General features: G+C 30.6%; 1 long non-coding RNA gene across 1 annotated transcript; it reads left to right on the plus strand.

The window, feature by feature from the left end:
• The first annotated feature begins 5773 nt into the window (after nucleotides 1-5773).
• On the plus strand, nucleotides 5774-6652 carry LOC121212719 (uncharacterized). Its single transcript, XR_005908044.1, has 2 exons — nucleotides 5774-6131; nucleotides 6220-6652. It is a non-coding gene; the product is annotated as an uncharacterized lncRNA (long non-coding RNA).
• The last annotated feature ends 200 nt before the right edge of the window (nucleotides 6653-6852 follow it).

A 6852-nucleotide genomic window follows, 5' to 3' on the forward strand; every position in this document is an offset into this window, starting at 1 on the left:
AGAATCTTACCCCTACCTCTACACACCATCTCCGTTCATCCCATCACACCATGTGGGGTTAAAAACACCCACCCAACCCTACACACCATATAGTGTCGATGCGATATATAACAAATAATATGCAGCCAAGCTATTAGAAATAGCTGAAAGGTCGTCGTACAGATCACTTCCTCCACATATGCAAGTCTCACCCTAAACACAGATACAGAATACAGATACAGAATACGGAAATAGAAATAACAGAGTTAACATGCTTAACATACTCGTATACAAATAACATATATATTTAAACAGTACGGTCAGACATGCATATCAATTTTCTACTCAGGTTAGACTATCAGAATATCAGATCATATGAAAAAGGTTTTGATTAGCCCTTACCGACCCTACGGTAGGCCCACAGTCGATCGGAACAACCCGTGCGAGGGCTCACATGCTTGTGTGGGTCCACACGCCTAAATTGGTCTTACTCGTATGGCCCACACAGCCTAGCCTAAAACCCACACGCCCGTCTGGCATGCCTGTGTGGACCCCCATGCCTAATCTGCCCTATCCCGTATGGCCCACATAACCACACCAACACCGTCATACGGCCGTGTCTCGTGCACGTCACACCTACGACATTCACACGGCCAGCCACACAGCAGGGCACACACCCGTGTGGCGTCAATAGTTTCCTTTTTTTAGCTTTCGTCGAACCTCGATTTTATGTGTTTAGGGTACACACCTGGTTCTATTTTGATGTGAAACCACTCCCGAGACCACCAGAACCTAAAAATTGACATTACAAGCTTCAAAAAATTAGTCTTACTCCTCAATTAAACCAAACTAATTAACCAAAAATAGTGAAGTTCAAGTGTTCCACATTTACCCAATTCCTCAAACGATTCCGACTACGATTTCGCAAAATGCGATTTTCGTTCCTCAAGATTAACTGCCGACAACATCAACGAAAAGAACAGCAAGTTAAGAACACTTGAAAATTATCCTAATGATAACCCCTACACTTACCAAGCCTCACGCCAACACCGAAGAACCAGAATACCAAAATTGAATAACAAAATTGCGACAGAAAATAGAGAGCGAGGAAATAGGAAATTTTCAATTGACAAGAAATATGCAGAGAAAGGGAAAACTAGCGTTAGAATTTTCTTGAGAAGAGAAAAAAAAAAGAGAAAAACATAAAAAATTGAAATTGAAAAAATTCATATCCTACTAAATCTCAACCCCCATTATCCTACTAACTGACCCACTAACTCTCAACCACCTCAAAATTCTAACTCCACCCAGAATTTCTCTACCAACCGGAGCAAAAATTTATCACCCATACTGCAAGGATTCGAACACAAAACCTCCAACAAGCTAACTTCTTACCACTCAAACCAACAAGCTCATTTTAATATGAGTTTACAAACAATATAATATAAGCCCACCCAATAGGGATTAGGCTTGGATAAAAAATAACAAAATTTGCCAAGAGTGAGACTTGAACCCAAGACCTCGTACACACATCCAAAACATTTAACCACTAAAGCAGATACATATTTATGTCAAGTTCCATAAAAACAAACTTAAATTATTCAACGTGTTACAACAGTTATCATTTGGTTATTAGGACTAAAAATTTTAAAATTCTAAAAGTACAAGGACTAAAAATGACAAAATTAGAGTACAAGTACTAAATCCACAACTTAAGCAAAGTACAAGATCAAATAGCAAAATTTGACTTAAAAACTATATAGAAGTATGAAAAGGCAAAAATGTTATAAAAAATAATATAAGTCATTTAATAAAAGGATACAATAGTCATTTTCAACCGAGTTGACACTTGGTTAACCTATCTCACCAACTCAATCAGTAGGTTTATTAATAGTATAGATAGATACACAAATTTAATGTGAGAAAATATTTTATGTTAAAAGTTATTTTTTTTAAGTTTACTAAAAAATTATTGTTAGTGTAATGGTAAAAAATTTGTTTATAGCTCTATTATATATGGATTCAATTCTTAAACATGTAAATATTTTATTCTTTTATTTAAAATTTACATAAAAGTACAAAAAGATAAAAATATCATCAAAATAATAATAGTAGTTATTTAATAAAATGATATATTAATTATTTTTTTAAACCGTGTTAAACACCTCGTTAACCCATTACGCCAATTCAATTAACAATTTTATTAATAATATAAATACTATGGCAAATGGCATAAGAATTTGGTTTTCTATTTAGTTTTAGATTACTCCAATGCTTAACAAGTTGCATCAGTATTTGATTCACACTTCAATTTAATGTATAACTAGTTTTTGCACATATTTATTGTATGTATTAAATAAAAATTAAATATTTTATTTTATTTTTACATAAATTTATTAATAAAATTATAAATAAATTTCAACAGAATATTTTAGAACTAAAAAAATTAAACTTAATAAATGATATATAAGTTTAAAACCCTAATTTTTTTTATAATTTAAAATATTATCTTTTATATGTGTAGGTCGATTTTATGAATCAATTAAATTACATTAAAGTATTGCTTATAATTTTTGTAAAAAAGAAATTGTCACTAATAATATTATTACAAAATTAAAACATAATAATATATAAGTTTAATTTTAAAAAAATATTTAACATATTTTTAATTGATACACATGATTAATTCTTGAAAATTAATTATTTTTTAATTTTTAGAATAATCAATATTCCTTATTGATATTGACATATTTAATAATATTATTTAATAAAATTAATACATTTTTAATTAATTTAGAAAATTAATAAAATTAATAAATGATATTATTAAACTAAATGAAAAACATGCACTCGAATGTGATATATAAGAGATATTGATAATTTATATTATATTAAACAAGGATAATCTTATGCCAAGACTTGCCTGAAATAGTGAATAGAATTCATGTCTATCACTTAGATCTCTTAATTCCTCTCCCAATATTGTAAAGCATAATGACTTATGGTTCTCCACCTTAAAAAAAAAAAATTATTTTCACCATCTATTTAATTTTTTTTGTTTTTTTTAGTTATTGAATTTACATTTTTTGTTAAATCATTCCAAAATAGATGGAAAAATGAATACTTATTCACTTTGCTGATGTGGCAGCCCATGTATGGCATATCAGTAATTAATTAAATATATTTTTTATTATTTTTAATAATTTTAATTTTTTTAAAAATAGTTTTTATATTTTATAGAATTTTTTTAAATTTAAAAAATTAATTAATTGTTAATGTGGCATACATATGGCTTGCCACGTAGATGCCATGTTAATAAAGTGAACAAATGTTAACCTTTTTTTTATTTTGGGGTGATTTGACAAACAACACAAGTTTAAGAACTAAAAGAGAAAAAAAAATTTGGATGAATGGCTAAAATAATTTGGTTTTGTAAAATTAGAGAGTTAAATAAGTCATTATACAATACTATAATAATAAAAAAAAAGAGATGATCAATAAAGAATTTTTTTAAGGGACTAAATATTAAGTTATATTTTTTCTTAGCCGAAGCACGAGCCCTTGTTTACCCCCCTCTCTTCGCACCTAGAGATAATCTTATTTTATTATATTTTGTTATATAAATCTTACATAATGATAACATATTAAGTAGTAATTAGTTTTTTTAGTAATAATTAGTTAAATAAATTATATTAATGATCACTTAATTATTTTTTTTCATTTTAAACACCAAAAAATAAAAATTATAATTTAGACACCCAGACATGCCATTAAAATTATAAATGGTTGGAATTTTTTCTTAAATAATAAAATTATTTTAAAAATTACATCTAATACCTTTGGTTTTTTTGTTTTATCATCACCATCTTTCATCATCTCTTCAACGTTAGTTGAAACCAGATCTTTTACAACCGCTTTTATATATGCTTCGCCAATCACTTATCCACTTTCAACCGCCACTCTTCCATCTTCACCTTGAATCTTCTCTATCTTCCTCTCTTCCTACTTCTCTCATGCTCGTGTTGGAACTGTACAATGAAAAGGAAAGGAGAAAAAGGACAACTCTACTGCCTAGAACCAGACGAGATCCTCCTATATGACAACCATAATTTTTTTTTTTGTATCTAACCTTTTATATGACACAACTCATCCTTCATCGTAACGGACACATGACAGACGCAAGAAAAGTAGATGATGGGTGACGGATGGCGGCTGAAATTTTGGCTTTCAAAAATTGCAGATGAAGAGTCAACGGCAAGAAGAAGTTGATGTAAAGAAGAAATGTGAAGTTTGGGATTTCTATTAACGAAACGTTGGATTTTCATCGAAGCTGGGGAAAAAAGAAGAGGTGTTGCTAGGTTTTTTGGTGTGTGGTTCTGTTTACTTTATTGCTCTGACTGTTGGTTTACTATTTTCGCCATTTTGATTTACCGTCTTTATTTTATTTTTGTTTGTCTCTTGGCTTTAGTGTTGATTAATGGGTTGTGGGGCCGAAAACTTGGGGGCTTTGAAACAATAATGACATTCTTTTATTCTTATTCTTTGAATGAAAATCTTAATCAATTTTTAAAAAAATAATTTATTTGAGAAGATTTCGAGCTTTGTACTTGCTTTGATGTCTTTGACGAAGTATTTTAACATAAAAATATATATATAAATATTTAAAATGTTTTTTTATTATCATATCTATATTTTTATTTTTTTAAAATTATTGTGTCACGATATTTATATTGTATTGCGTGTCGGTTTACATACTTCATACTTTCTCAGTAATCAGCAAATAGCATCGTGAGCTTATCAACCAAATAATTGCCAAGATGTATATGTTGTTATCAGCTTTACGGATCGCATCAATCAGTTAGCAACACTTAAAAATATATAATAAAAAAAATGTATGTTAGATCACTTCCAAATACCAACAATGGGCAAAGCAGCCATAAATGAATCATATGAAGATTCCAAATCATAAAGCTACCTCCATGTTCGACAACCTTGAAACCCATTCCTTCATCTTTGTCTTCCCTTCGCAATCAGGTGGCAAAATACCAAGCTTATCAAGTGATGTTACGAGGTCAGGCAACAGAGGGTGCACTTGATCAACTGTCGCCATATTGAGTTTCATTTAGGAAGCACCGATACGGGAAAATCCCCTCGTACCAGTGTCGTACTGGTGTCCGACACGGACACGCCGCCGACACGGCCGGATACATGCCGGACACACCCTGAAGCGTGTCAAAAAAGGACACTCCCGAACTTTACTTTGGCCTGAATCAGAAACGGAAAAAAAACCCATATACAATAATAGAACTTTAGTAAACTTTAACATTTAATCGTGACAATTTATGGGATTTTTAACATACCTGATTTGCTTATATGAAGATGATGATGCTGGGGTTTTTTTGCAGAAAATGAAATACAGAGCAAAGGTAAGGACGGTAAATGAGAAGGGAAAAAAAGGGGTAAATGGGGAAGAAAATAAAGGGTCTGCTAAGAAAGAAAGAAAAAATTAATCTATTGTATTATAAAATTATAAATTTATAATTGGGTAAGAAAGTAAAAACAAATTATAGTAATATAAAAATAACTAAGGTAAGTATATTAAAAATATGTGAGTCCCATATAAATTAGATTTAAAATATTTAAAAAAATTATTTTTAATTATAAATTAAAAATATCAATATTTTCATTTATATTGAGTATTTTAACATAAAAAATATATAAAAATAATAAAAATATTTTTTACTACTATATTCGTATATTCATTTTTTAAAAATTATCATGTCGTCGTATTTGTATTGTGTTGTACTCGTATTGCGTGTCCGTGTCCATAGAGTTTCAATGAATCAATGATAGCAGTAACGAAATTCTGCACACATTTAGCCACAATGACAGCAGAGGAAGTAGAAGATGCAGCAATGGCACGTGCCCCATAGGTCCCCAGACGATTTATAGATGAAGGTTCGTCCATTTTATATGTAACTGCAGAACATTTAATACTAGGGACATGGGCAATAAGCTTTTGACACTCAGTTTCAAATTCGGATGATGAGAAAATAGTATCCCTCACATAAGCCTTCTTGTCAAGTTTCTCATTTGCTTTGATTATCCACGAAAGTTTCGTACATTTCTCCCTCGCGCTTGTCGTGCCAGAGGTTAACAATTATTTTCCTTTTCTTATTTTTTTGTCCTATTTTTTTTCCTTTTCTTTGTACAGTTTGATGATTGATGGTTGTAATATAGGAGGATCTCGTCTAGTTCTAGGCAACAGAGTTGTCCTTTTTTTCCTTTTCTTTGTACAGTTCCAACAGGAGCATGAGAGAAGCAGAAAGAGAGGAAGACGGAGAAGAGTCGATGGGTAAAGATAGACTAGTGGCGCATGACGGCGGAGAAGCGATTGGAGAAGCATATATAGGGGCGGTTGTCAGAGTTATGGTGTTGGAGAAGAAGATGGCGGTGAGGGCGATGTCGTGGCTTCAATTGACGTTGCAGAGATAGTGAACATGAACAGGATGATGATGACACCAAAGCCATGAGGTGTAATTTTTAAAATAATTTCCATTTCCCATTTTAACAAAAGTAATTAAAATGATTGAGTTATGTAATGTTGGTATTTTAATTGTAAATTTTTTATTTTAACTTACTTAAAATAAAAAATTTGATAATTGAGTGATCATTTGTGTACTTTATCTAATTTGTAATATTTGTGTTTTAATTTGGAGTTAAGTACAGTAATAGATCGGGTTAAAAATTATTACAGAATTTTTAAAATGGAGCAAATAGGATTTTGAGTATCAAAGAAAATATTTGGACTTGATAGGAAATTAGAAAATACTCTTTAGAAAATACTCTTTAGATAGAAAAAATTTTAAATAG

The sequence above is a fragment of the Gossypium hirsutum genome, chromosome A13 (assembly GCF_007990345.1).
Source record: "Gossypium hirsutum isolate 1008001.06 chromosome A13, Gossypium_hirsutum_v2.1, whole genome shotgun sequence".
NCBI classification, from domain to species: domain Eukaryota; kingdom Viridiplantae; phylum Streptophyta; class Magnoliopsida; order Malvales; family Malvaceae; genus Gossypium; species Gossypium hirsutum.